The sequence below is a fragment of the Sorex fumeus genome, unplaced genomic scaffold (assembly GCF_029834395.1).
Source record: "Sorex fumeus unplaced genomic scaffold, SorFum_2.1 ptg000043l, whole genome shotgun sequence".
NCBI classification, from domain to species: Eukaryota; Metazoa; Chordata; class Mammalia; order Eulipotyphla; family Soricidae; genus Sorex; species Sorex fumeus.
In genome coordinates this window covers 9397085-9417328 of record NW_026606100.1, presented here as the reverse complement: position 1 = coordinate 9417328, position 20244 = coordinate 9397085, and the positions used below count along the sequence as shown (strand labels likewise).

General features: G+C 41.6%; 1 protein-coding gene across 1 annotated transcript in view; it reads right to left on the bottom strand.

Moving 5' to 3' along the window:
- SGMS1 (sphingomyelin synthase 1) overlaps positions 1 to 20244 on the bottom strand; it is a 309219-nt gene that overhangs the window by 215314 nt on the left and 73661 nt on the right. The window contains exon 2 of the mRNA XM_056120601.1: positions 2063 to 2150. The gene's annotated coding sequence lies outside the window, so the exon portion shown is untranslated. The remainder of the gene's footprint in view (positions 1 to 2062; positions 2151 to 20244) is intronic.

Sequence of the window (20244 nt, the reverse complement as noted above, 5' to 3'; positions counted from 1 at the left end):
AGCATACACAGTGTACCTTTAAGGTCATCATTAGATGGACAAGATAGAATGCAAACTTTGCAAACCAGCAGAGGAAAAAAATACAAACCAAGAATATAACTCAACAAACACTTCAGTTCAAGGAAAAAGAATTAAGATTAGCATTGAAAATAGACCAACTACACAGAAAAAAACAGAGATTGCTAGACTATTTTTTTTTTCAAAGACAGGGCCAAAGATAATACAGTGGATAATATGCTTGCACTGCACATGGTCAACCCAAGTTCCAGTTTGACCCTGGCACCCCAATGTCCCCTGAGCCCATCAGGAGGATTCTTGAGGTCAGACAGGATAAGCCCCTACTCACCAGGTTGTGCCCCACCCCACAAAAAAGAGAGAGGCCACAGAGGAAGTGTAAAGGTTAATGCTCTTGCCCGCATACAGCTAACTTAGGTTTGATTCTTGGCACTGCATGATCCTCTGAGCACCACGAGGAGTGGCCCTCTGAGCACAGAGGCAGGAATATCCCAAACAACTCTCAAACAAAAAGAAAAGAAAAAAATATTACATAAAACCAACAAATACAATTGTATTGGCCACACAGAAAAAGCTGAAGAGACCCTATATCAAAGTCACAAACTCGGTTTTCCAAAGGAAATACTAAAACTAGCACTGTAGCACTATCCTTCCGTTGTTCATCCATTTGCTCAAGCAGGCAGCAGTAACATCTCACAACAAATTGTGAGACTTGTTACTGTTTTTGGCATATCGAATACATCATGGGAAGCATGCCAGGCTTTCCCGTGCAGGCAAGATACTCTCGGTAGCTTGCTGGGCCGAGAGGGGCAAAGGAATCGAACTCCGGTTGGCCAGGTCAGCTGCATGCAAGGCAAACGCTCTACCCACTGTGCTAAGATGGAGTATTTCACTATTTCCTGGGGAAAACCATATTGAGAAGTGAGTTCGGGCCACACACAGTGGTCCTCAGGGGCTATTCTAAGCTTTGTCCTCTGAGGTGACCATGGTGGTACTCAGGGACCAGATGCAGTAACAGGAATAGAATCAGGGTCAGTTAAAAGGAAGACAAATGCCTTGCACTATCAGTTCAGCTCTGGACAATGTATAAAGATCATGGAGTCATATTACTTTATACCTACTAAGCTGGTAACAAAATAGAAAATATCACAATAAACCACAGTAACAGATACTGTAATAAATTCCTTTACTTAAATTTTATCTAAAATTTTACCAAAAATTCCTTCACATTATTTTACCTAAAATAAAAATTTAATACTTACTCTTACCACATGCAAGAAGAGAATTCTAAGTACTTCACTGAATAAAAAATGTAAGTTTCAGAACATTATAACTATGTCATTCATGCCAAGGAAAACTAAGCAACATACATGCACTCACACATATTTATGTATACATTTACATATGCCATATATATATATTAATTACAAAATGGAATATTTTAATTCCATTTTGAAACAAAACAGAATTCAACCACCAGACACCAAGAATTCTATTTGGTTCCACGGCTTTTCACTTTGGGTATGCAGACTTCCCCAGAAAGAAACATTTTTCTGGTTTATATTCTGGGGCAACTTTTTCATCCCATCTCAGATGGAAATTCTGAGCAACACTGGCTGATTCAAGGGAAAGTTCTGGGCCCAAAGCATGATCCTGAACTTCCCTGTAATCTTTCCTCCCTGACTTGTTACTTTCCATCCTGCACCACCCTTCTGTGTCATCTCCAGTGACTCACACTCAACACTATTTCTTGTGCTCTTTCTCAGAAACATTTCTACCACCTCAGCCTTTACTGTCTTCTATATAGCTCTACTGAGGAAACTGATCTCTTCCATCCTTCTTCCTTCCTTTTCCAAACCATACTGGTCTTCAGCAGAGGGAGATTTAGAGTGCTGATTTTGACCCGAGATACCGCCAAGACCTGGAAGATCCCTTGATTCATCGGAGCCTCAAATGTGATCTCTGAACTATGCAGGGGCGATGTTGCGGCGCCCCAGATCCAAGAGCTGTTTGCTCGAGAAGGAATATGATGCTGAGTTTGACTTACCTGCTGTCCTTTAAATACTCTGCTATGCGACTACTTCAACGATCTTGAAATGCAGAAAATCCACGTTTTCAGTTACAGAAGCTTTTGCCTGGAAATAATGAGGAAAGGAAAGCAGAAAGGATCTTATTAATAAGGAAAGAAACACTTTTATAACATCATTGTTTTTCCAAGAAAGAGAGGCCTATATTAAGGGGCTTTTCTACCTTAGTGTGAGCCATTTTTCATCTTTGACGAAAACTGTTAATAGTAATGGAATGCCTAAAGAAATCATTACAAAAGAGTTCACGTGTTTTTTCACTTGAATCACATAATCTTGAGCATAGACAAATATTTAAAAATGCAATAGATGGGCCAGAGAGTTAGTATAGGGGTTAAAGGCACTTTCTTTGCATACAGCTATGGCAGGTGCAATCCTAGTTTGAGCACCACCAGAGATCACTCCTCAGCACAGAGCCAGAAAAGGTCTCTGAACACCACTGGATGTGGACTGAAAACAAACAAGCCAAGAAATTTTAAAATAAATTAAAATTCAGCAGGTGAAGTATCAATGGTCAAAGAATTTTCTCATGACCCTTCTTCCGCCAGCAAGTATCAGAGGGGGAATTAAACTCCACTTCCTTGACTACTTCTAAACTCTTCCAAGAGACCAAATGGATATGCTGGTTCCACCTGAAAAGCCTCCATTGGCACTAGAAAGATTTTCTCATCCAGGAGCTATAGAAATGGCTTTACCATGACAGACACACTATCACAGGATTGAATCCCTTTACTATAGCCAGCCCAAAGGGAAGAAAATCTATACCGAGACAGTTAAGGAACACCTGCATCTTTTTCACAAACCCTTTATTTCTCTTTAAGTCATAATTATAACAGTCACGAGATAATTTTTTCACCTATTATCTGGAAACAATTTTACATTTTCTGAATAAAAAACAATTGCAGATAACCATAATACAAAAAAATATTCCTGTACTCTTTGCTCAGAGCGGCCTCTTATTGGCATTTTAATATACTTTGACCTTCACTGTCCCTACAGATCCATACATTCACTCAACATATTTTTGTTCTCTGAGCTATGCTGAGATAAGTTCCATAAATCATGCTCTTCGCCTTTAATACAGAATTTGATTTCGGAGGAACAGGATATTCTTTGCAGAATGGAAAGTGGCTGTTTCTGAGCACACAGGACTGAGACCACAGTCAGTGCCCACCTTGGCTTTCACCTCTCCCATTTTGCACTCTTTTCACTCTCTTCCCTGCCTTTTAGTTCTCCCTGCCAATGACCAAGTTGTCCACTGGTCTTGGGACGACACCAATCCCACCTTCTTCTGACCCCTTTCCTAGGAGGTGCTCAGCGTCTTCAATTGTCTTGTGCTATAAGGGTTCAATCAGTCAGTGTCCCTCTGGGCTCATAGCCCATCTGTGCACACAGGAAGTTTTGGATAAGCCCCAACTATCTGACTCCAAACTAGCGGGATTTTAGGTTTGTACAGAGTCTTAGATCAGGGTATGGAAGAGAGTTAATACTCAATAATATTTATTAAATGAAAAGTCGAGACTGGAGAAATAGTCCTAGGGTAAGGTTCTTGTCTTACATGTAGCCAATACCAGCCCAATCCCCAGCACCAAATATGGTCTCCTGAGCACAATCAGGAACGACTTCTAAGTATCTCTGGGTAAAGGTTCAAACTCCACATCCAAAAATGTAGGATGAGTAGTGATTAAGTTTTTAACACATTTTATCCTGAAAAATAAGCTTGTTTTTATTTCCTATTGCTCCTGTGTTTGGTATTGTGGTTAGAATCATTCATTAAGAGTTCCCCCACATATTAAAATATTTTGTTTTCTTTTTTTGTTTCTGAGCCACACCTAAAGGAGCTCAGGATTTACTCCTGGCTCTATGCTCAAGGATTTCTCCTAGCTGGGCTCACACATGGGGGTGCTGGGGTTCAAGCCCACTCAGCCACATACAAGGCAAATGCCCTATCCACTGTACTATTTCTCAAGCCTCAGTTTTATATAACCACACATCATTATCAACCTTAGTAAATTAAGTATTGATACAATACTTGAATTGACCAACATTTTCAAGTTCAATAATATACTTTAAAGCACAACATATCTCATCAGTTTAAAATCCAGTACAGGATTAGCTTCTATCTCTCTTTAACTTCCTTTCATCTGAAACACATGGCTTTCTGTGCTATTATGACAATGACACTTCAGACAAATGCAGTCCTCCCCCCTCTTTTATATTAATAAAACATTTCCATTTTGGCTTGTCAGATGTTTCTGCATAATTCAGTTCAGGTCATGTATTATAGCCATAAAACCAGAGGGGAGATGTTTTCTTCTCTAAGTGCATATATCTGAGGGCACACAGTTCCATCTGTCCCTTCTGGGCAATGTCCACTCTGAGGACCCACTCAAGGTATGCTCAAATCCTCTCCAGTAAAAACGTTTTCCCTTTAAACTAATAAATAATCTACGGAGAGACACTTTAGCACCATGAAAGTATCTTGTCTTTATATGTTTCCTCTACATCTTCAATGACTTGATGAAAATCACCCAAGAAAACAGCAGCAAAAATAAACAAATGGGACCATATCAAATTAAGAAGCCTGGGCACCAGAAAAGAGACAATGATGAGAATATAAAGATACCCAGCTGCTGGAGAAAATATTTGCTCCCTAAACATTTGACAAAGAGCTAATATGCAAGATCTATAATGTAAACACAAAACAATCTCATCAAAAAAATGGAGAGAACTGAAAGAAGACATAAAGAAAGTTAAGGTACAGAAAAAGTGCTCTTTATCACTTTTCATGAGGGCACTTTAAATCAAAACAGCAATGAGATATCAGTTCATACCAGTCAGAATGGTACGAACTGATACATCAAGAAGGTAGAAACAACCAGTCCTGGCTAGGATGTAGGGAAAGGGAAGTGTCATCCACCGTTGGTGGGAATGTCAACTGGTTCAGCCTCGAAAACACTAAGAGACTTGAGCTTACATATGACCCCGCAATTCCACTTGTTGACATCTACCCGAGGGCCCAGCAACTCTATTCGGGAAAGACATATGTAGTCCTCGAAGCACTAATCACAGTGGGCAAAATCTGGAAATGGCCCAAGTGCTCAGGCATAGATGACTGGAAAAAGAAACTGTGGAATATATACACACAAGCGAATACTATTCAGCTATAAGAAGAGATGAAACCATGTTAGTCACTGTTCCATGGCTGGAACTAGAAGGTATCACGCCAACTGAAGGAGATGGGCAATAACGGGATGACTTCTCTCCTATGTGGATTATAAAGAAAAGTAGTGAGGGAATTTAAGGCAGCCCTGAAAAGGGGCCTGCAGTACTGAGTTTGCCAAGGGAACGGGGAGGGGAGGATGGGAAAGGGTGTGGAGACATTGTGGTGGGACTCCGGAATTCTGGAGGTGGGTGTGGTATTTGAACCCAGTATGCCTGAAACGCTACTAACAATATTAAAAATCACAGTGCCTAAATTTTTTAAATGATGATTAATTATCGAGAGCAAAATAAATAAAATTTGCCTCCAGATCTAGCATCCACTTCTGCCAAATCTAAACTTTACTAAGTTGGTTGCAACACACTGCTTCAGCTTCCTCATTCCTCCCGCACTGTCAGCCACTACTCAGCATCCTCTGGTATTTTTTCATCTACTGACCTGTTTATGATCAGCATGGACAGAAGAAGATGGGCACTTTTTTTTTAACGGTTTAGAATTTGTCACTGGACTTGATAATTGTGGCGCTCAAAGACACCAGTGGGAGCCCCTTTAAGTTGGTTCCTCTATGTTCATGGCACCCACCCTCATTTTTATTTATTTGTAAATGACTGTGGGGTACAGTTACAGACTCACAAACTTTCGTGCTCGCGTTTCAGTCATACAATGATCTAGCACCCATCCCTCTACCAGTGCCCATTCTCCACTACCAATGATCCCAGCATCCCTCTCACCACCTCCACCCCATCCCCTCCACCCCACCCTGCCTCTGTGGCAGAGCATTCTCTTTTTTCTCTCTTTCCTTTTGCCAGCCTCATTTTTAAATTGCTCTACTTTTATTTCCTTATTTCAAACAGAGAGAAAAAAGATGTCTGAATGTCTGGGCTCACCTGGAATGTGCCACGTTTCTGCTCTGGGTGCAGCCACTTCTCTATGGAGCCCTGATCCTCTCAGGGAAGAATGGTTCTAGTCAAAACCGTGTGAAGGACACTGATCCCTTTACTTACAGGGGGTGCAGGGCACCCCTGGCAGTGCTGGGGACCACCAAGACTCCCACCTACAGAGGCACTGTCTCTTTCTACTGATCACTTTTTACTTGAGATATGAGTCATGCTTCCTGTGTCTTGGTGTGCTTCTCGTCTATTCTAAGATAGACAATCAGAAGGTGTTCACTTTGGTTCTGGTGGCAGCTGAATGTCTGGCAGTTCCTTGTAATCCTGTCAGGTGCAATACTCTACATTCAGTTAAGATGAGTCTCTTTAGTTCAGTCCCAGCTTATGAGCCTTACTAGAAAGATGTGATCTTAGGAGCGGCCCGGGGAGTCTCCACCCTAGCTACCCTGAGTTGGTTTGGTCCAGCCTGGAGGCCTAGGCTCTCTGCTGGGTCACATTATCCAGCTGAGATTTTCCCTCAAATAGTCCCTTCCTCCCCACTACCCTGAGGAGAGAGTCCCCTGGGACTTCTATAACCCCCCCTCCCTTGAAGGGTGCTCGCCAACAAATAAATAAGTAAAAGGTAATGATTTTTGAAAGTTGAAGCAATAGTATAGTGGGTAAAGCATTTGCCTCATACGCAGCTCACCCACGTACAATCCCCAGGATTCCATATGGTGCCACGACAATAGCCAGGATGGTTCCTTAGTGCAGAGCCAGGAGTAACCCCAAGCATCACCAGATTTGGCCCCCCAAAAGAACATGCAAAAATAAATAAGATCCTCAATCTTGCAACCACAAGCACCAAGATAATCAAAAGGAAATTGGCAAACCAGAATAGTATTTTCAGGGCAAGACAATTAAGTACAGCTGTTAAGACTCAGAGTTAAGACTCAGACCTTGGATCCTGCTCTATTCAGTCCCCAGTACCACACAATCCCTGAGCAATGCTAAGTATGACCCAGAGGACCAAAGCACACAGGGGGTGGCCCACTGCTGGTGTGGTCTAGGTAATCCCAACAACACAAGGCCAAGGGTATCCCACATCTTCAAGAGCCTGCACAGATTGCCAGCCATGGTTGGTCAAGAAACATTGGGACTAATGGCCCCCTTGGGAAGCATATCTCTCCCAGAAAAAAGAATTACACAGAGTAAGAAATAAGAATTTCTGCAATAATCAAACAAAACTGGAAAGCAGGTCTTTCCCTAAGCAAGATGCAAGATTTATGTTCACATTTGTGTTTCTCCTACACACAGACACACAGACACACACACACACACAGACAAACACACACACACACATACACACACTGCTCCTGACAGTTTGCGCCAACTGACATGTGGAACATCCTCTTTCTACTTCTTGGGCAGATTTTTTCCACACCAGAAATTCACACTGGCTGGGATTAGTGTTGGAACATTGTATGACTGAAGCTACTCTTTTATGAACAACTTTGTAAATCATGGTGTCTCAATAAACATTCCCAAAAAATTGAAAAAAGAAATTCATGCTGCATGAAACCAGAGCAATAGTATAGTGGCAAGGGTGATTGCCTTACAAACGGCTGACACACGTTCAATCCCCAGCATCCCATATGGTCCTGTGAGCACTGTCAAGAGTAATTCCTGAGTGCAGAACCAGAAGTAATCCCTGGACATGCCCGAATATGGTCCAAAACTAACCAGCCAACCAAACAAACAAACAAAAAAACAAGAAAGAAAGAAAGAAAGAAAGAAAGAAAGAAAGAAACCCACACTGCAGCCTCTCTCATTCATTTCCTCAAAAGGGATCAATGAGGGGCCAGAGGAATAGCATAGTGGGTAGGGCGTTTGCCTTGCACACGCCGACCTGGGTTCGATCCCTGGCATCCCATATGGTCCCCCAAGCACCACCAGGAGTAATTCCTGAGTGCAGAGCCAGGAATAACCCCTGAGCATTGCTGGGTGTGACCCAAAAAGCAAAAAAAAAAGGGGGGGGAATCAATGAGTGGTTAAATTCTTCACTTAAAAATCAGCTCCCAACATAAAGCCAGTGCTTATCTAGCCCTCCTGTGGTCCAGACACTCTCCATCCTACAAAGATTCTCAGATCATTCTTCACACAAGTCATGGAGTCTCCAGGGTCCACCATTTTGCCTCAAGTTAGTCTGTTATCAACGTCTTAGTCAAGCAAAACATGCCAAAAGTTGTGAGAAAAATAGAAAAGGGAGTTCTTATTAGGGCAAAGTATCACTTAGAGGTAAGAACCTAGAGGTAAGTTAGTATAATTAAATAAATTCCATTTTCAGAAAGTTCTTAAGAATAGTCAACCAATGGACAGCTCCACTAGGGTATAGGTAGCAAGTTAGCTCCTACATAAATCGAAATAAGGAGATTAGTAAGTAGGATTATTAAGTAGGATTAGTATTTAGTAAGTACTAATACTAAGTACTTACTAAGTACTTAGTAAGTAGACATTAGTAAGTAGGCAAAAATCCTGATCTGTCCTCTATATCATGATCTAATATGCATATTTGGGGGCCACAGACTGTGGCGTTGGAGAACTAAAAAGGAGCCCCGAGCAAGAAAAATCAGTTATGGCCCTGAGAATCTTGTAAAGAAAAAAAAATGGAGAAAATAGGAATTTTAATACTGCACATCACCTCACATACTCTACTCTAGTTTATACTGCAGCTCTTGGCCATAGAAGAGGATAGATAATCTCACATTATCATATGAGCCAGGTCAAAATTTCAAAAGAAAGGGAAGCAGGAGAGATTTGAAACAGAAATGAGATCCTTAAAATCTAACTCAAAGTATGAACTAAACAGGAAAAGTTTAATCTAGGGGCACAAAAACAAGGAAAAATCCACCATTAGAATCATTTCAAGCATGACTCTGAAGGAGTAATGGACAGCATTTTTCCATTTCCACCAGAAATAGAGCAGAGAAAATAATTTTAATCTAAATTATGAGAATCTTAGATTCAGTATATAAACTCTTCTGAAAGCAAAAATATAAACTAAGGAATGTTTGCATGCCCAAAGACACGATAGCTTTGTCAATTACCAAAACACAAGGATTCCATGTCATTATTCAAGGAGTATTGATATTTGTGGCTCTATTCTGCAAACAGAGGTTGCAGTAATTATAGATGACACACTTAATGCCTATTGAGTGTTTTGCTATCAGTAAAAGGTCATTTAAGAGAGTCTGAGAGGAAAGTACTGTGAGATTGCACCCAGGTCCTTGTGCTACAAAGTCCAATCTCTTAGCTACTGGGATCAGATCAATGAAGGAAACATACTCGTTGTAAAATGTGTTATTACCTCTATCATCAGGCATTTAGAAATATTTCAGTAAGTAAATCATCAAATAAACTGGGCCTGTCACATAGTAAGCAGTTATTTAAATATTAGCCATGGTCGGGTAGGGATGAGGCACACTGGGTAGTACTGAGAGCTACTCCTGTCTCTAAACTCAATGGTCACACCCAGCAGTATTCAAAGGACCATTCCTGGTATCGGGTACTGAACCCAAGGTTTGTCACATGCAAAGCACTTAACGCCCTGTATCTTCCAGTCTGCTAATATTAGTTGTTTTGATCAACAAATAATTTCAGTTGTACCTTGGTCAACTTCTTCTATTCAGTCCCTTATTCTAATAAAAAAAAAAACAAAGGGAGTTTAAGTAAAAGAGGTGAATATTGTCAAGATGTAGGTCAGAGAGGTAATACAGCAGGTAGGGCACTTGCCTTGCACATTGCCAATTCAGTTTGATTCCTGCATTCCAAAGCCCCACCAGGAGTCATCCTTGAGCACAGAGACAGGAAGAGAGCATGAAAACAGACAAGTGTGGTGCAAAACCAAACCAAAAAGAGAGAGAGAGAGAGAGAGAGAGAGAGAGAGAGAGAGAGAGAGAGAGAGAGAGTAAAATAGAGTGGCCTTGTGTTTAACAACCCAGTTAATCCATAGCCACCTTCTCCCTCCGAGACTTTATAGAGCATCGCTTATGTGAAGAACACCAGGGCAAGGTCTGTGTGAAATGTGAAGACAAAAAAATGAGACGCCTGTGCCATGTTCATTAACTATAAGCACTGACAGAATACTCATTGCCAGGCACTGATTGAGGCATTCAATGCCATGCGTATATATGTGCCTATTATTTTAATTCTCACAGCACTCCTTAAAGTAAATATTGATTATCTCCAGTTTACAAATAAGAAACTGAGAGAATAAGTAAAATGTGTTACAAAGCTAATAGCTGCAATATTTTCTTTTTTTTTTTATTTGTTTGTTTCTTTTTTTTTTTACAGTTGTAGATTTACAATTTTTTTGTGTTTGGGTTTCGATTATACAATGATCAGATACCCATCCCTCCACCAGTGTCCATTTTCCACCACCATGGATAATATCCCCCCACCCCCATCCCCCCATCCCCCCGTCTCTGTGGCAGGGCAATCCCATCCCCCCGTCTCTGTGGCAGGGCAATCCCCTGTGTTCTCTCTCTCCTTTTGGGTGTTGTGGTCACTGCAATATTTTCAATCCCAGGCTGACAGTTTTCAGAGCGCTGGATTCTTGCGCCCCCACCCCCATAAGATATTTAATAAGAATATTTAATAAACAAAGAAAATGCTTAGAAAGTAACCAGGAAGCTTAGAAGGAATCAAGACAGGAATACATTTTCAGCAGACTGCCACAACCTCAGGAAAACTCTCTGTGACAAAAACTGAGACCAATTTCTCCCTCCACTCCCCTCCCCTCTCCTTTCCTTCTTTCCTTTCTTTTCTTCTCTTTAAGTATGCACTGTGATTCACAAAGCTGTTAATGACAAAGTCCAGGCATTCAATGTTCAACTCCAAACCTCCACCAGTGACCCACGGCTCTCTCCCTCCCCACACTCCACCCCCTTAGCAAACTTTTTAAAAACGTACTGATTATAGTTTAACTAGGTCACATGCTTACAGCAGTTCTGTAAACATGTGACGGACTTGGACTCTTGATATTATACTGCCTCCCCCAGACTTGTTCACTAAGAACTAGGGCAGGGACAGACCCAAGATAAGGACCCAATAGGAACATAAATAAAGTGCAATGTTTGGAGGTAAGTTGTGCTATTTTTAAACTGAACTGTGAATATGAGATCTTTATAGAACAAGTTGCAACTGGCACATACCCACCAGCACAAACATCGGCAAGTAGCTCACACTTGAACGTGGTTTAAAGAAACACATGTTAAGGGGTCAGAAAAAGAGTACAGTGAAGAAGACACTTGGCTTCACAAGGTTGGCCCAGGTTCAATCCCTGGCCCTCCATATGGTCCCCTGAGCCCACCAAGAGTGATCCTTTGAGCAGAGACAGGAGTGAAGCCTGAGCACCGCTGCGGTGAGGCCCCAAAACAAACAAAAATATAGTAACAAAAAAAACTTAAAACACATGTCAAACATGTCAACACGCTACGCAAATGGAACCAATCCAGTCTAAAAGTTATACACAAGACATTCATGCCTACCATTATGAAAAGACATTTTCTCAATGATTTAACATGTACTACAGGGTAAGAGAGAACCAAGATCTTGGGCTCAGAAGTGCCTGTGTTTCTATTCTGAAAGCTCTAATGTGTGACCCTGATCAAACCACCTGACCTTTTTCTACTTTTCATTGTCCTCCATTAAGAATTAAAAGAGGGGCTGGAGGAATAGTACAGCGGGTAAGGCGTTTGTCTTGCACACGGTCAACCTGGGTTCGATTCCCACATCCCATATGGTCCCCTGAGCACTGCCAGGAGTAATTCCTGAGTGCAAAACCCAAGAGTAACCCCTGTGCGGGTGTGATCCAAAAAGAAAAAAAAAAGAATTAAATGAAATATTTTATGTAGAATTTTACTTTTAGTACCTGGCACAAAAGATACCATTAATAAACAAATAAGACTTGGGGGAAGGAAGGAGTTGTTTGGACCACACGCTCAGGGCGTACTCCAGGCTCTGAGATCAGGGATCACTCCTGGTGGTACTCAGAGGAACATATGTGATGTCAGGGCTTGAACCTCTGTTGGCATGTACAAGCAAGTGCCTTGCCAGCAGTACTATTCCTCCAGCCCCTTATTTAAAAACTTCTCTGAACCCTAAAGAATTTTTTTAATAATTATAAAAACAAAGCAGAAATAAAGCAATAATAAAATAAAAGTAAATAAATAAAGCAATTGCTTTTGCTGTAAAATGCAATGGGAAAACACCAACAAGGAGATTCGGTCTACAAAGACTAGGAAGATACAACATATAAGATTTGAAATACATTAATTCATAAAATAACCAAAAGAATCACTGTATCACTGTCATCCTGTTGTTCATTAATTTGCTCGAGCGGGCACCAGTAACGTCTCCATTCGTCCCAGTCCTGAGATTTTAGCAGCCTCTCCTTACTCATCCCTCCCAACGGTGCTGTATCGGAGGCTCTTTCAGGGTCAGAAGAATGAGACCCGTTATTGTTACTGTTTTTGGCATATTGAATACGCCACAGGGAGCAGCTTGCCAGGCTCTGCCATGCGGGCTGGTGAGCTACTCGCGGTAGCTTGCCGGGCTCTCCAAGAGGGATGCAGAATGTATATAAGAATATTAGCAAGTATGTTAAAACCAAACACATGTGTGCTGCTTTAAGTACATCAGTGGGCTAGATTATAAGAGGTTGTGCAGCCGCGAATGCGGCCATGCACTTCTAGTAGCTTTGTTGTATAGTCTCTGCATCTTGGCTGTTGATGGAATTACATGGCACTGGCAGATTATGGGTGTGATTCCCAAGCTACTGGAAAAAGGGGATCTGGGTGGAGGAGCCCAGTCCCGATCTGAGCAGGCTTGGAGAACTCAGCCCCGGGTCCTGCATACCTGGGTTCCTCTGCCGGTTCCTTCACTCGTGAGGCTCATCCAAGTGTGTGGAGAGTGGCTTTGAGCATGGCTGTGGCTGTGTTCTGGAGGTTTTCAGCTGCCAGGGCTCTTCTAGCCATGGGGAGGGAAAATCAACCCCTCCCCCTCGAAGGGGCCCAGGTGAAAGCCTGGCAAGGGGGCAGGACTAAGTCACATAATTCAGATGAAAGAGGGAAATGTGAGTGCTTTCCCTACTAAGTTAAGAGAAGCAAAATTGTCTTTGTTTTTATTTTTTTATTTACAATTTTTTGTGCTTTGGTTTCAATTATACAATGATCAGATACCCATCCCTCCACCAGTGCCCATTTTCCACCACCATGGATAATATCCCTCCCACCCCCATCCCCCAATCCCCCCCTGCCTCTGTGGCAGGGCAATCCCCTGTGTTCTCTCTCTCCTTTTGGGTGTTGTGGTCTGCAAAAGAGGCACTGAGTGGCAAACATGTTCAGTCCATAGTCTACTTTCGACATGCATCTCCCCTCCTGGGAGGATCCTCCAAACATCCTTTATTTGGTGCTCCCTTCTCTATCTGAACTGCCCTTTCCTCTAGGATACCCGGCTGGCCTCTAAGTTATGGAGTAATCCTCCTGGTGCTGATCTCAGCTATTCTTGGGTATTAATCTCATACTTCGTTACTTTATATCCCCCAGATGAATGCAATCTTTCTATGTCTATCCCTCTCTTTCTGACTCATTTCGCTTAGCATGATACTTTCCATATTGTACCACTTGTATGTAAATTTCATGACTTCATCTTTTCTAAGAGCTACATAGTACTCCATTGTGTAGATGTACCAAAGTTTCTTTAACCAGTCATCTGTTCTTGGGCATTCAGGTTTCTTCCAGTTTCTGGCTATTGTAAAGAGTGCTGCAATGAACAAACAAGTACAGATGTCACTTCGACTATACATTTTTGCCTCTCTGGGATATATTCCCAGGAGTGGTATTGCTGGGTCAAATGGGAGCTCAATTTCTAATTTTTTGAGAATTGTCCATACTGTTTTCCAGAAGGGCTGAACCAGTGGACATTCCCACCAACAGTGAAGGAGTGTCCCTTTCTCGCCACATCCACGCTAGCATCGGTTGCTTTTGTTCTTTTGAATGTGGGCCAGTCTCTGAGGTGTGAGATGGTATCTCATTGTGGTTTTGACCTGCATCTCCCTGATGATTAATGATGTAGAGCATTTTCTCATGTGCTTTTTTGCCATTCGGATTTCTTCTTTGAGAAAGTTTCCGTTCATTTCATTGCCCCATTTTTGGATGGGGTTGGATGTTTTCTCCTTGTGTAGTTTAACCAGTATTTTGTATGTCCTGGATATCAACCCCTTGTCAGATGTGTATTCGGTGAATATCCTTTCCCATTCTGTAGACTGCCATTGTATTTTGGTCACTGTTTCTTTGGAGGTGCAGAAGCTTCTTAGTTTAAGATAGTCCCATTTATCTATCTCTGTTTTCACTTGCTCGGCCAGTGGCATGGCATCTTTGAAGATACCATTAGCTTCAATGTCATGGAGGGTTTTGCCAACTTTAACTTCAATGTACCTTATGGTTTCTGGTCTGATGTTGAGGTCTTTAATCCATTTTGATCTTACTTTTGTACATGGTGTTAGGCAGAGTTCTGAGCCTATTTTTTTGCATGTAGCCGTCCAGTGATGCCAACACAATTTATTAAAGAGGCTTTCCTTACTCCACTTCACATTACTTGCACCTTTATCAAAGATTAGATGAGCATATGATTGATTAGTAAAGTTGCAGGTTATAAAATCAATACCCAAAAGTCCATGGCTTTCCTATACGCAAACAGTGAGAGAGAAGAAAGCAACATGAAAAAAACAATCCCGTTCACAATTGTGCCCCAAAAAATCAAGTACCTAGGAATCAGCTTAACTAAGGAAGTAAAGGACCTGTACAAAGAAAACTACAAAACGCTACTTCAGGAAATAAAAGAGAACATGAGGAAATGGAAAGATATCCCCTGCTCATGGGTCGGGAGACTTAACATTGTCAAAATGGCAATACTACCAAAAGCATTGTATAAATTCAATGCAATCCCTATAAGGATACCCATGACATTCTTCAAAGAAATGGAGCAAACACTCCTGAAATTTATATGGAACAATAAGCCCCCACGAATAGCTAAAGCAATTCTTGGGAAAAAGAAAATGGGAGGAATCAACCTCCCGAACTTCAAACTGTACTACAATGCAGTAATAATTAAAACAGCATGGTACTGGAACAAAAGCAGAACTGCAGACCAATGGAACAGGGTTGAATACACTGACATCTCCCCTCAATCATATGCTCATCTAATCTTTGATAAAAATTGTCTTTTTTAACAATAACTAGTATAATTTCTGTAGGCAAATCAAGGTACCTATTTGTGATTCTGTATACATTTGTTATATAAATGTTATGAGCACAATATTATCTCCTGGAATGGTACACAGGAGACTCTGATCTGATACACATAAAAGTCATTTCCTTGGATCAACTTCAAAATACTTAGTAAGAACACATCGGGCAGGGAGAAGTTTTGCTCCCAAAAGCAAAACTTTTAGGAAAATCCAACTGGGTGTGGTTGTTTTCAAAAGTAACTACATAAGAAGTTGTCAGAAATTTCAACAACTGTTTTTGACTGTTCAGGAAAAAGGTCTTCACTCGTGCGGCTAGGTCAGGCACTGTGCCGTGGCTGTCCCATCGTTAGCTGTGGGTTTGCAAACACAGGGAAAGATCTCATCATCACCAACAGGGACGGTGGGGAGCGTTAGCTCCTCTTTGAAAAGAAGCACACATCTGATACCTATTTGTAGCTTTGCCTCTTTCCTCAATTTGAAGCTCCTTATTGGTGAGTGGGGATGGGAAATAGACAGGAGAGGCTTGTACCAGACCAGGGCTCGCTGTGTGGAGGCTCCTTTGGCTGCAGTTGTGGGTGGGGGGTAGAGGGTCATTCTCAGAGAGGTGGGTGCTGAGGGAGGTCACAGTGCTGGGGACAGAAGCTGGAAATCCTGCACTCAACGCGTGCATACCCAAGCCCTTTGTGCGGTCTCCTCTGCCCAAATGTTCACTTTCCTTAATAATAACAAGCTATTCTATTTGTCTGGGGTTAGTTTTCAGAGAGGAGTCCGAAACAGAAAATGAAAATTACCTTTGTGAACAGGATGATTTCTTTTGACCTACAACATGAGTCCACCCAAGTTGGTGCCCCACAGGTCGATCAGAAAGCTTAACACTGAATCGGAAAATAAGAACTTGCAACTCTACCCTGTACTTGACAAAAGTCTTTTCAAATCTGTCAGCTTCTGCTGAACTCCAGGGCTCTTCCACAGCCCATGGGATAGTACAGCAGGTTATAGCACTTGCCTCGCATGCAGCCATCCCAGGTTCAAGCCCTGGCACAGAGCTAGGAGTAAGCCCTGAGCACAGTCAGGTGTGACACCCCCCATCCCACTCTCCTGCAAAAAAGCAAAGCTCTTCTTCTGCCCATCAGATCGAATGTTCCACAAAGAGAGCGGCTGGAACCCACATTCGTGCCACCCAGTGACCTGACTTCTTTCTCCTGCTGCCAGAACTTTCATGATGTAGAAGACCTAAATATGAGCCCTCAACCTGACACTGTAGAACAGAACACTTATGCCAAATACGAGTATCTGGTGTAAGGATTATTTTAATCTAATTATTTTAAGAAAAAGAGAAACAAGAATATTGTGATTTTTCTCAAAAAAGAAAAAATTGGGGACAGAGAGATAGTACAGTGGATATGGTACTTGCTTTTTTGCACACAACAGACCCATCTTGGTCACATCCCAATAATAATTCCTGAGTACAGAGTCAGGAATATCCTGAGCATCACTGGCTGTGGCCCAAAAGCAAACAAACAAACAAACAAAATAAAGGATACCTTTTGGGAAATTTAGATCTACAAAGGAATTTTTCATTTTTAAGAGTGTTTCCCTGTACTAAAAAGAGAAGAATGATTCTAAGTCAAGCAAGTAAAAAAAGGAAAATCTCTTACTAAGGTAACACCATCTGGGTAACAAATGTTCCCCTAGTTCACTGTCCTGTTCTTGGTCATCTTCCTCTAAATTGCTACCCTTCTTTCTTTGCTTTAGATGAAGATAGTATTCAAGCTCAAGGTCTAGTCAACTCTTTGCATGACTCTTCCCGAAATTCATCCTTGTAAATATATAGTACTGCACTGCTGACATATAGCACTGTCCTCCCATTGTTCATCAATTCGCTTGAGTGGGCACCAGTAACATCTCCTTTGTGAGACTTGTTGTTACTGTTTTTGGCTTATCAAATATGCCACCGTGAGCTTGCCAGGCTCTGCCATGTGGGCGGCATACTCTCGGTAGCTTTCCCAGCTCTCTGAGGGGGACAGAGGAATTGAACCCGGGTCGGTCGCTTGCAAGGCAAACGCGCTACCTGCTATGCTATTCCAGATATTAATGTTAATAAATTGTTTTTTCTCATGTTACTCTATCTTTTGTTACAGAAGTCCCAACTGAGAAATAAAGAGTAGAAGAAAATAATATTGCCTCTCCTAAGCACTTAGTATTTGAGTCAATCTTTCAGGAGGTCTTACCTATAATAATTTCATTATCTTCACCAACTCAGCCCTTAAGATATGCAGAAATGAGGTTAGTCCCAGCAACAGCTTAAAACAGGCACAATTTCCCAAGACTTATAGATAAGACTCAGTGGGGAAGATTAAGTGGGCAGGATTTCAGAATACCCAGATTCTGCAGTCAAATTCTGACCTGGGACTGACTAACTGAGATTTGCACATGTAGTTAAATCAAGCATCAACTCATTTTAAAAGGCCCTAAAAATGCCACCGAAGCTTCGTTTTATAAATTACCTCCACAATCCCTAAAATATATCATTTGAAAGGGAACCTGGGAGCTTTAACCTTAGGTGAGTCAGCCCATCTTGTTTTACTGCTGCTGAATAGGTTTGGATTTCCTGGACTTGCCGTAAACCCATGGGATTGAGTGACCGTTGATTTCTTTGAATGTATGAGTCACTGATTATCCCAACTTACTTCAGCAGTTCCCAGAGCACAGTCACTAGGAAACAAGTAATGAGTCATGTGCTTTGGGTCCAATGCTAATGAGAATAAAATGAAACAAATTCTTCTCCCACAAAGGGAAGTGGTTGGCATCATATATCAGGAGCCTTTAAAATGTTCATACAGGGGCTGGAGCGATAGTACAGCGGGTAGGGCGTTTGCCTTGCACATGGCCAACCTGGGTTCAATTCCCAGCATCCCATGTGGTTCCCCGAGCGCTGCCAGGAGTAATTCCTGAGTGCATACGCCAGGAGTAACCCCTGTGCATCGCCAGGTGTGACCCAAGAAGAAAAATAAAAGAGAAAAAATGTTCATACAGGGCCAGGGAGAGAACTCTCAGGGTGAAGAGCTTTCTTTGGATGTGAGAGGCCCAGGTTCAAACTCTGGCACCACATGATCCCCCAACACTACTGGGAGGAGCCTCCAAAGACCAACTGGTCCCAAAAATACCTCCTCCCAAAACTGTTCATAACCGTTGACCCAGTTACAATTTGAAACCAGCATAAAGAAATAATTGGGTAAAAATAATACTTAAAGTTCTTTGCTACTGGTGTCTTGGTTTGGGGGCAGTCCTGGCAGTATTCAGAGCTTACTCGTACCACTATACTCAGGGATCACTTTATGAATATGAGCACTTGTGAATATGCTTTGGGGACCATATGGGGTGCCAGGGATTAAACTCCAGTCAGTGCTACAGTCCCAAATGATGACGTTTTCACACATCAATGTTTATTATTATTGCTTTCACTACTGCACGGTAGCACTGTCCTCCCATTGTTCATCGATTTGCTCATGTGGGCAAAAGTAACGTCTCACAACAAATTGTGAGACTTGTTACTATTTTTGGCATATTGAATACGTCACAGGTAGCTTTCCAGGCTTTGCCGTGCACGCAAGATACTCTTGAAGAGCCTGGCATGCTCTCAATACTAAAATGCAAAATTAATTTAAAAAAAAAGGAGAATAGTTTAAGAAATTATTAAATAGGGCCCAGAGCGACAGCACAGCAGGTAGGGCGTTTGCCTTGCACATGGCCGACCCAGGTTCAATCCCCAGCATCCCATATAGTCCCCCAAACACTGCCAGGAGTAATTCCTGAGTGCAGAACCAGGAGTAACCCCTAAGCATCAGTGGGTATAAATATTCACATACCTATATTATGATGTAGCCATTAAAAACTGCATTTATGGAGAATACATTAGAAGAGTCAATGCAGGATACAAATATATTCTTATATTCAATATGCAGATATATATATATACACAATTAAAGAATAAGCAAAATGTATCAAGTATTGACTGCATTTTCACATTTTTCTTGTTCATCTTTGTATCCATCGTATCCATCCACAGCCACTAGAACATGTCGCAGCTCATTGTAGGTACACAGATGTTTTGGAATGAACTGTTTTCTCCATTAAAAACAACACATATTACCTTGAAATGCAGTCTTTTGTATTTGTGCTCTGGCTATTCATAAGAAAGGGGTCAAATGTTTGTTAAGAGGAGGTATCTACTGGGACCCCCGCAATGGGAAAAATTCATTTGTTGGAAGGAAGAGAATTTACTACATCTGTTGGTAGAAAGACTGCTTGAGAGGAATATTCAAGGTTCTTATTTTATCCCCTTACCAATGTTAGAGTGGGCATAACTGAAGAATTAGCTGCTTGGGAATTTAGAGTGTTTGGTATCTCTAACTTATGCTCTGATACTCAATAAACGCATTTGAGTCCTGGATTGTTATACATAACTATACAGGTGAAGACAAAAGGGCTTCTGAACACAGAATAACTGAAGACTTAGCTTCTTGGAAATCTGTATGTATTTTTTTCTATCTTTAATTTATGCTCTGATACTTCGCAAAGGCATCTGAGCCCCAGCTTCTGTGGACAATGAAATATCTGAACACAAAATGGTCTTTTCCCTCTCTCGATCTAATTTCTGTAATATCAGATGAGATGGTTAGAGAGCTCCTAAGGATCATTCCAGATGTGCAATTATATGAGTCTAAGCTCGACCCCAATCAC